Below are 11707 nucleotides of genomic sequence, written 5' to 3'. Positions count from 1 at the left end.
CATGACACGGTAATTTTCACCATATCACGGTGCTTTCCCATTTCTTTTCCACGTTCAATTCTTACGCGCTTATGAACCTGACGAGTGTTTGGAAAATTGTACACGATGTCATGGTGTGTTATACCGTGCCATGGTGTCCTTTGCCGTGTCACGGTACACATACCGTGACACAGGATTTTTCTACATACTCTCCGCGTACAACTCTTCACGCGCTTTATTATTTTAGCCATATTTAGGGCAAAACTCTGTGCCGCACCACGGTATATTATACTGTGACACGGTGCTCACAGTAAATTAGGGTTTATCTTCGGCGCTAAGGTTCCGTGCATCCTTCTATTCATTTCCTCTATAAATACAAGCCTCATTTCTACAGCTCGAGGCATCAAATAATTTTCTATTCTCTCTTCTATGCTCTAGCCTAAACACTAACCTACCGTATTCTCTCACAATACTTCCCTTAAGCACTCAAAGGAGTCCATACATTACCCGAGGTTCCATCCTTAAACCAAGGCATGAATGGTAGAACTGTTTGAGGGTTTGGCCCCAAATCAACTTTTTTTAATTTAATTTTATCTATTGTTTTATTAATTTCCTGGAAGTTACTAACGCGTTTATTATTTTGTAGTTGCAAGCAAACAAAATTAAAATAAGGAATCATGTTCCTTTTATTTTTTTTTTATTTTTCTAACGATTGTTATTATGTTTATAATACATTAATTCTTGGATTATTATTAAATTGCTTCCAATATTATTGTTAATTTTTATTATATTTATTGATCACCATATTGCATGTTTAAAGGGAATATGTCATTGAATATTACGCCTAATAAGATAATTTGGACAACCGATTTAGGTTCCTTTTCAATTTTGTTATTAATTAAAGTGATCACTAATATTTGATTTGGGGCGAATTGAATATTTTGTTTGTATGCCTTTGAGATTGCAGGATCTTTTTTCACTATAAGAATCGAGTAGAGGACAATATGGGCGAATGTGAATCCATGACTCACTTCGACCATCATCCCTGATCTTCCTTTCGTTAGTAATCTCATGTATTATGAATGGGGTGTAACTCTCACGAGTCAATCGTTGTTGTCTTTCGTTGTCCCTTTATCGTGGTTGCCTTAAATGATTCGTGAATGATTTACAAGTTTCTTTAAAACTTGTTGGCGGCTCCCTACTTTACTCGTGCCTAGTCATTGTCCCTAATCGTACATGTCAATTCCTACTTCCTAAGAGTGCCAAGCATATTCACATATGCTTAACGTAGGCGCACTTCAAACGACGCCTACAATTTGGCGACTCCACCATGATGGATTCTTGGTGATTTATCTATTTGAGTGATAAGTATTTAATTAAGATGAGTGGGTGAGATTTAAAAGATTCTTGAAAAAAATTCTAGTAATTAAATTGGCATTTTTTCATATGCGTAGACGTTTTAATGTCGTATTTTAGGTTTACTCGTAGGAAAAGTTGAATAACCTTATTAAAGGTGATAAAAGATACCAACATGTTTTGAACTTCATTAAGTTCCTTGATGGTCAATGGAACATCCTTTTGTACCTTGCAAAACTTGAAATACAGAAAAATTATGTTAGAATTAATTACATAGGCTAAACAATATGTATTTTATCAAATATGGCCTGTATGACTTCTACTGTGCCCATTTTCTACATTTCTTATCAAATGAACTATTTCTTTTTTATAACATGTCAATGTTGGCTATTATCAGGTGTCTAAGGCTTGAAACCACATCAATAGAGCATTTTAATAAGTTTTAAGACGCATCTTACTCAAAATGACCCAAATATGGCCTATATGACTTCTACGTTGCCCATTTCCTACATTTCTTATCAAATGAACTATTTCTATCTCATAATATGTGAATGTTTCCTAGTTTTAGGTGTCTAAGGCTTAAAATTGAATCGAAAAAGCATTTTATCAAAAATTACCCCAATATAGCTTACATGCATGACTTCTATTTAGCCAATTTACTATATTTCTTATCAAATGATCCATTTCTTTCTCATAACATGTGATGAATATTATCTAGTTTTAGTTGTATAAGGTTAGAAATCACATCAAAAGAGCATATTAACAAAAAAAATGGCCCAAATGTGGCTTATATGACTCGTTTATAGCCCATTTTCTACATTTCTTATCAAATTAATTATTTCTTTCCCATAACAATTCAATGTCACCTAGTTTTAGGTGTCTAAGGCTTAAAATTGAACAAAAGAGCATTTTACCAAAAATTGCCCCAATATGGCCTACATGCATGCCTTCTATTTTGCCCATTTTCTAAATTTCTTATCAAATGATCTATTTCTTTCTCATAACATGTAAATATTATCTAGTTTTAGGTGTATAAGGTTAGAAATCACATCAAAAGAGCATATTAACAAAAAAATGGCCCATATATGGCTTATATGACTTACAAATAAAATAAATATAGTAAAATAGCACCGGTTAACCGGTGCCAAAAACTGACTACCACAAAAAAAAAATTGCGCGAGAATTTTCATTTGGCACTGGTTAACCGGTGGCCAAAAATGTTAATGGCACCGGTTAACCGGTGCCAAAATCTATTTATCCCACTAGTAATGAACCAGTGGCAAATGTGGGAGGAATTGGCACCCTCCCTCCCACCCCCCACATATTCACCGGTTAAAACCGGTGGCATATATGGGGTTTGAACCGTTGCCATTGTCTTTTATTCTACTAGTGAAAATCCATTTACTTACCCACCTCGCTACCAATGTTATGCATTTATAAATGCCTACCTTTCCTCTCCCTCAGTATTATCCATTGATGACTAATTTACTAACCAATTTAACCTAATTAATAACCAAACCAATTTCTAAAACTTACCTAAAAGTTTAATTCTGAGAGTTTAACCCATATAACACTAATCTAAATTGGTTGTTAATGGGGTTATACTCCTTGTCCCTTAAAATTTGTTTTCTTCTATTATACAATTTAAACTCAAAAATAATAATGGAGGGAAAATTCCCGCCCATAAGTTCGCAAGTACACATCGAATTTCTTGCTTCTAGAGTTCTATCTACCCACAATAATATCACCAAAATATAATTTAACGTAGTTGTCATACATACCAACTAATTCTTCTACATAAACAATCGTATATATTATCCTCTATTTGTTATATATATTATACTAAACGTTAACCACTTATGCTCTCCTAGTCTCCTGTCTTCAAACACTCTACGGTAAGTATATAGTTAGCAAAAGATTAAATACACTCTAACCTTCCCCCACCACACTGTAAATTAATCTCTTCCACACTATGAAAAATAAAAATGGCTAAAATAGGGAGGAGGCCCATGTCCATTACCCACCGTGTTTTCGCCCAACAAATTAATAGCAACAACAAATTTGTGTCGCTCAAATTACACCTGAAAAACTGCTGCTACTTCCAAACAATCCAGCCAAATAAACTGGAGTTCGACTACATAAAGTGTAAGTGCTACATTGACGAAACAGTTGCGATGTTGGATGACGCCATTCTAGATACATTTGTTCGTGATGAAATCTTGGCAAAGAGGGAGGCTAAGGATTTAATAAGGTGGTTTGGTACGAGGGCCAAGTTCATGAGGGCTTATGATGATAAGGTCGTTGATCAGGGCTAGATAGGTCGTTAAACTACTACCCTAATCAAATTAATAATTTATATTCCTAAACTACCCTAATACAAGTATAGGGGCATTTAAAGGGTCAAACCACTATGGAAGCTCACTCGTCCAACATCAATATCACTAATGCAAGAGTAAAAAAGGGGAATGTTTTTGTTGGTTTTTGAATAAAGAGCACTAAAACTACAAATAAGCAAAGATAATGATGATTAAAATCAAGAGAGAACGATGCTAGGGGTACGGGGTATCAAACATGATTAGAAAGTGGGGAACAATAATGGTTATCATGATGAACATGCCAAAGAACACAAGATTCTACCTAAACAATTCATTCTCATGCAATAGTCTAGGCAAATCAATGAAAAAGGTCTATACTAATTAGGATCATTCTCATGCATCCTATTAGTTACAATCAAATCAAGAGAATAAATAAGCACAATCCAATAAACTCCACTTTAATAATTCATTCGCATGCAATCATTAAAATAGAGAAGATCTTAATCTAGTTCAAATCACTTTCATGCATTTAAACTAGAAAACATCAAATAAAGTGCCACAATAATATCAAGCTATCAAAAATCATGTCTTTCATCAATTTATGGCATGAGTTCAATCCAACCATCATCATTCATCCAATATCAACACATATATATTTTCCACCCCCTTCCCCTAGCTAAGAGAGAAGGAGGATTAAACATCATATCAAAGCTAGAAATAAACTCAACAAACATAAAACAAAACATGATTAAGAACAATGAAAATAATAATAACTAGATGAACTAATAAGATTAATGAAAATAAGCAACAAAAGGGAAAACAAATAAAGCTAAAAGAAAGGATTAGAGATTACTAAAAAGAGGATTAATGAAAGATGAAAGCTTTAGGTATTGCTTGATTGAAGATTAAAACTTGACCAAAGTTGAATACAATAAAGGAATCTTGAGTAATAATCCACTTTCTCTCTCTAAGATTAGGGCTAAATGTTGATAAGATAAAAGATAATTATAAACTTGACTAAAGGGCTATTTATATGCATCACAAAAGACGGAAATAAAACACCAAAGAGAGCCATCTAGCAAGCAGCATCGCCATCTCTAATCTGGGTACGGAGTTGCTTAACCCAGCAACCCACGCCCACGACTGAGAGTAGGAGAGGCCTCCCTGCTGAGGAGAGGCCGCTGTCTGGAATCAGGGGAAAAAGGCATCCTTAATATGTCGCGCCCGCGGCTCCAGGTTCTGCGCCCACGGGTTAAGGAGGAGAGACCTCTTCTAGGGCGCGGCACAACATCTTCGAGTTCCTGGTCATTTTTCAACATAAAGCGCCGCGCCCGCGGCCCTTGGCTCTGCGCCTGTGGCTCCTGCATGGCCATTACACCCTCCTTGAACATCTCATTTCCCTTCCATAGCTCGACATGCATCCATAGGTTCATCCAAAAGAGCCAATAACCTACAAAACAACGAAGAAACACTAAGAAAACCAAACAAGAAGGGGGAAAAGGAAAGAAAACACGAGAAGGGATAAAAGAAATAAAAACTAAGGTGGAATGCTTAGAAAAGGCTCAAACCAGCGCAAATGAGGGGAGAATCTTTAAAGAAAAAGGATAAAAGAGTGGCATGAATTCCATTCATCAGTCGTCACACCTTCCCATGTACCACACATGGAGAACCTAGGTGATTATACGGGAAAACTTGTAACTTTTTTAGATGTTGCTTTGCTCAAAGTGTGGAGCATACCCTGGTTCCTAGATTATTACTTCCCTTGATTGATCCAAAGCTCATAGTTCGACCAGACTTGATTCTTTGCTACAGGTGACCTCATGCTCCCGCCTACCTGTTCATCGGATCATCTACAGATACACTGCACATAATGGTTGTGGACACCAAGGTTTATGAACTATACATCAAAGTAGAATCACTTGAATAGAGCAAAACAAAGACAAGGTATTTTGCCTTGGAGGTCAGTTTTAGTTCACTAGTAGCAGAGAATAGAGACCCTTTTGAAATCGAAGACCACATTGTGTTCTAGAATGCAAGAGGCTTAATTAGGTGGTCTTTCATGGACAATTTCCTGAAAATCGATGACTACTTCAACCCATTAGTCATTATAATCACATAGAGCCGCTTTCTAGATTCACTAATCAATTAGTTGTGGCAACAATTTCGTCCTTCTTATGCAGTACAAACCTTCGGAGATGATGATGGACCTGGAGGTGTTGTAATGGTATGGCACGCAATCGGTTTTAAGACACAATACTTGCGACAAGGTGTTGGAGTGAGATTTGGTATGCTAGAAGTGGATTTTAAGGGAAAATTTTGTTAATTAACATATTTTTTAATCACACAGTTAGTAATTCTCTCTTTTAGTGTTTAATGGAATATTTTTAATAAACATATTTTTATAATCGTATTATGTTTCATTATATGTTAACTTGTTCGCTGTTTGATTTTATAGTTCGTTCACAACAAGAAAAAGGCGAATTAGCAACGGCCAAAGTAGTCACAAATCCGTCGCAAAAATGGGTTTGCGACGAATTTGCTACTACTTTGGTTAGTCACTAAAGAACTCGTCGCAAATCTATTTTTGCGACTAATTTTTAGATAGTCGCAAATTTAGCGACAGATTTGCAACGACTTTGCAACTACCATTTAGCAACTAACTTCAATATTTTAGCAACTAAAACATTGTCCGTTGTATAATATTTGCGACGAATTAGCGACTACAAAGGCCAATGATTTAAGACTACAAAGACCAATATTTTGCGACGGATCAGCGACTACTAAACCAAACTTTTGCGACTACTAATTTATTTTGCAACGTATTAGCAACTACGAGACCAAACTTTTGCGTATACGGAGACTAATTTATTTTGCAACGGATTAGCGACTACGAGACCAAACTTGAAGACAATTTTTTTTTTTTTTTTTTTTGGCGACAGATTAGAGACTACTAAGATCAATTAATTTGTAACTAACCATTGAGTCTCTAAACAAATCTACAATCGCTAAATTTGACTATCAATATTTGGAGACCATCATCAACACAAAGCAGCTATTGAATTTTTAATTTTTTTGGTAAAATACAACAAAATATTAATTAACTTTTACATTACAAGAGTGCTTACATTACATAAGAGTGTTCGTACTGCTCAATAATTTAAACCATATAAGCTCACCTTTATCTACTTAGACATATACATCTTCAATTGCTAACAAAGTTGTTTTCTGAAATAAGTTACTCTAGATAACCTCAATTGTAATCCTCTAACCTCGTTGAGCTATCATTAAAAATCACGTCTCTTTGCCAGGTACAATTAATCAATATATTGAAGAAATCCACCCTGCAATATCAACAAAAAGCCTAAATCAATATTTATTGTATGACATGTATTGATGCACACCATGTCAAATTGGAATACTTTTTCTAACCTTTATTGTACATGCATGAATTGGTATCATCAACCTTGGAGAAGAAAGAAAAGTGCTCCGTATGAGATAACAAATGCAACAAAAATCAGCAAAAAGCATCCAAGTACATAGACTTCTCTTTAGAAACTTAACTTGTGGGGGAAAAAAAAGTAAGAATAAATTACTTACTTTTTTAACTCTATATCACTCACGAGTTTAATGAAGCAATCCCATTGTAGTTGTAATATTGGATCTTTTTTGAAAGACTAATATTGGATCTTTGATCAAACTTATCCCATCACTCTCCACCCTCGTAAACAAGATGGTTAGGCTAGCACGACTTTAAATGTAGTATAGTATGATTGTATGAATGATCAAAGAGCCAAACTATCCATATCAGCCACAAATCATTTTTACTGAACATCAATAACCCATGCCCAAAAGTTTATACTAATTTTCCATGTAAGCTAATTTGCAATGTCTAGCTCTAACCTTAATAGATAAAAGTTCAATTGAAATCTAAACCAACACAGCATTTCAACCATCATTCTGACATTTTTTCTATCTTATACATACGTAAATTTTAAGAAAAGAAAAGTACTCCACTAATTCAGATAAATCAAAGTCTGTACAAAACCTAAATGCATATTCCAAAGTAACATGCTCCAATATATTATCAATCAAATAAGGGAATGTAACGAACCAACTCCCACCACCACCTATGACACTCACATACAGCAAGCAGCAGGGGCAGACCTACAACAACAACAGAGACTAACAACAACAACAAGCAAAGAGAGACAGAGGACAGATGAGAAGCAGGGAAGACAGGCCACCTTAGGCCATTTGTTTGTATTGTGTAAAAGTGGAAAGAAGACAAGAGTAGATCTTGTAGTAATTAAGGCCTTGTTGCCAACTTATGCAATGCAGTAGTAGTATAAATAGAGTAGAGAAGTTTAGGCAGAATATGATAGTAGTAAGTTCTTGGAGAGTGATGGCCTAAAGCCATTAACAAGTGTACGCAAGCTTTAAGCTTTTCCTATCCAAAACAACCTTCCGTCCATTTTTTCTTTATCGCGCCACGCTAGTTCGTTGCAGGAAATAAAGCCAATCAGATTAAATAATCTAGATTCTAAATTTCTAATCGCATAAACTATAACAATTAACAAACAATAATTCGACAACCACAATTGAAATATGTAAAACCGAAAACAGAAATTTTTTACAAAAGTGACCGGACAAAGACCTTGAAGTATAGAATAAGAGTTGGGTCAATTTAAGCTCGGCATAAGAATTGGACATGGCTAGTGACCGTGGCCAAAAACTCCTACATCGCAGTAGATTAAAGGAAAATTTACCCACAGATAAACAACAAAGAAATGCAAGGAAAACTGCTTTATTCTACAAAGTTCACAAATAGAAAAACCAAATCTAATTATTTACTCATTTATTTCCAGCCATAAAATCCAAATGATAGCAAAAAAAGTTGAGTACCCAAATAAATTCATGTTCCTTGCAAATCGATAAAGCCAATAAGCAGCATTATATAATTAAAAGGACAACACAATAGCCTATATGCACCAGCACAAACAATAAGAGTCTTCTACAAAAGAATTCAGCTTAAAAAAGTTTATAATGCCCTCATTCACACAGGAATGTCCCTTAATTATTGAAATTGATATTCACCACTAATTCCCTTCACAGTACGAGTATTATTCATTGCCACATTCCACACATGATATCTCTAAGCTAATTTGACCAGCCCATTAATTTGAAGGTGCCTGGATTACTAGAGTACAATTAATAGGAAATGATCATAATTTTTATTTTGTCGGCCATGCTCTAACTAGTTGCAATTTGACAAATTCCTCGTTGTTTAAAATTAACATGCTGCATTGCATTTACTTTATAGTTTAACAAATAAAAATAAGGCAATCTTTTCATTCCACAAGTAGCACATTTTTTTTTACCCAGAATAAACTTATCTTTCATGCATTAATGGGTACACATTAACATGATACATTGGATTTACTTTGTAGTCTGACATTATTTTTGTTGTTTTATCATTGATGATCCCATTGTCACGGTAAGTCGGTAACCAAGCAGTAGCAATTTAAGCCCAGAAACATAATTAAATCAGAGCAAAACCAGAAATTGAATGAAGTTTAGGCGAACCTCAATACTCTCCATCCATTGATTATCCCATTACAAATTAGAACTACACTTTAACCAATCAACCCCCTTTCTTACACTAATAGAGAGAAAAAAAAGGTTCGAATTATCAAACTCGGGATTGTTACATTGCAAATAATTAGGGCTTTTTGCATAATCAATCAATTTTGAATGATTTTTCATAAATTGACTTCAATTAAACAATGGAAACCAGAATAAATTCAAAAATTGGACAATAAATTCAATGATAACCCTAAAATTTACAATTGGAAAATTACAGTAAGCAAAAGATGGAGCGGCGTCAGGCGGTTAAACTAACCTGGAAGGAGAATTGGTGGCGCAGCGGCGACAGTTGAAGATCGACGGTGACATGTTGAGTCTGTGAACTTGGCCTTCTACTTTTTATTTTTTTATTTTTAAATTTTTTTTTAAGGAAGAAGAGTCTGTACGGAACTATTGATGAATAATGACTTAAGGAGTGATTATTGTGTGTTTAGTGGTAACACGTTATGCAAAATTGCTAAGGGTTTATCTTATTTTATTTTTAATAGTAGTAATTTCTTTAAAAAAAATGGTAGCGACTACCAAATTAGTCGCAATATAAATTACAAATTATCAATAAAAAAAAGTTTCAAGTTAATCAACTTCAACAACTATAATTTAGTTGCAAAAAATTATAATAGCGTCGCAAATTAGCGACCACATAGCAACTAATGCAAAATTAGTTGCAATATTTGCGTCTACTCGTTTCTTTCAGTCGCAAAAATATTCTTTGTGACTGAATTATGGGTGGTCGCAAATATCAGTCACAAATTAGAAATTTCATAGCAACTACTACAAAATCAGTTGCAAAATTTGCGACAATCCGTCTCATTCAGTCGCAAAAATATTTTTTGCGACTGAATATTAGGGTAGTCGCAAATATCAGTTGCTAATTCCCCTTTTTCTTGTAGTGGTTTATCTGGTTTGAATTCAAACTATTTTCTACTATTCCTTATGTACTAACATACGAGAATGATGACACTGAGAACTATGAGCCAGAAGATGCAACGGAGATTATAGATGGCACAGAGAAATATGAGCTAGAAGATGCAACGGAGATTATGTGAGAATTAGATGAAGAAAGTGGATTGCTACACAAGGAAACCAACTATGAGCCAGATGATGCAATGGAAATTATGCAAGAACTATGACCCAATACAATCATTTTTATAGATAACCTGATCCGTTTGAGCATGATCTTTGATATTTTGATGTATTTTGTATTTCACTATGTGGAACCTCTCCATTCTAACATTAAACTATTACTACTAATTTAATGTTATAAATACTAATTTAATCGTATATGATCATGGTCGCATAACTTTTGCCATTTAATTGTTGACTCGTTAAATTAAAATAACAAACATAAATTTTACAATGTATGTAAAACTGCAATTAAATACATTGTTTTGTTCATCTGCTAAAATTATTCGTAAAATATTGTAGTGTGGCTATGTTCGACATTTGAATCCCTCCCACTAATGAATAATTTTTATTTTTATTGGGGGTGGGGGGGGGGGGGGGGCTTGACCATTGTTATGGGGTCCTTGATCATCACTTGTACTTCCATGCAAATTAAAAAAGTAAAACCAACATGAAAACAATAACCACGCGAAACAAAGGTAAAAATGGCTTAAATTCATAAACTCTTTTCAACGAAATATACCATATACGACGTTCGGATGCAAAAATACGTTGGTCAACGTTACCATAAGCCCTAGGAATGCGTTGGCTGGGAGGCATAAACATATCTACTAGGGCAGTTAGTGCACCACAGACCTGCTACTGGCGGCTCTATTGTTGCCCACAGACTTATTGTTGTTGTTGACCAAAGAAGTGATGCTGGTTTAAGAGCTCGGGGAACAACTGTTGTTGGTTCTGTTGCTGAACAAAGATCTGCTAGCTCTGTTGTTAAGCATACATCATTGATCCCGTCATCGAATTCTGAGTCAAAGCATTTCCCCGTGGTGGTTGGCCTGTTAATCCACCCCACTGCATTGCCTATGCTGCTGCTGCTGCATTAGGATTCTATTTCAATGAACAAATTAATACAACATAAATTACTGGAGGTTTAAACAGCAGCAAAAAATTAAATTAATGAGGACCATATTAAATTACTAAGGACCATATTAACACCAAATAATATGCAAAAGATGCCAGTAGTCCAATACAACAAGCATTTACCATGTGGAACAACTCATTTCCTTTCTCTTGAGTGTTTGCACTGCCGTTTGTGACAGAAGATATTTTATTCCAAACATGATTTTTGTCGATGTAACACCCTAGAAATTCCTTTCCTTTAAAATACCCATTCTACTCTTTAAAATACGATTTACGAATAACTAAGACATTACCGCTACAGTGAAAACGGCTAAGGCAATTATCAAAGGTACACAGCGGAAGACTAAAAATTAAAAACCGTTTAAACAAGTCAA

General features: G+C 34.8%; 1 long non-coding RNA gene across 1 annotated transcript; it reads right to left on the bottom strand.

The window, feature by feature from the left end:
* Positions 1–6690: 6690 nt before the first annotated feature.
* LOC145612793 (uncharacterized) lies at positions 6691–9688 on the bottom strand. Its single transcript, XR_014106719.1, has 3 exons — positions 9550–9688; positions 7080–8385; positions 6691–6991 (listed from the first exon to the last, which is right to left on the bottom strand). It is a non-coding gene; the product is annotated as an uncharacterized LOC145612793 (long non-coding RNA).
* Positions 9689–11707: the final 2019 nt, after the last annotated feature.

The sequence above is a fragment of the Chenopodium album genome, chromosome 3 (assembly GCF_948465745.1).
Source record: "Chenopodium album chromosome 3, dcCheAlbu1.1, whole genome shotgun sequence".
Lineage (NCBI taxonomy): Eukaryota > Viridiplantae > Streptophyta > Magnoliopsida > Caryophyllales > Amaranthaceae > Chenopodium > Chenopodium album.
The sequence above is the reverse complement of the archived record's forward strand: the minus strand, read 5'-3'. Positions and strand labels throughout refer to the sequence as shown.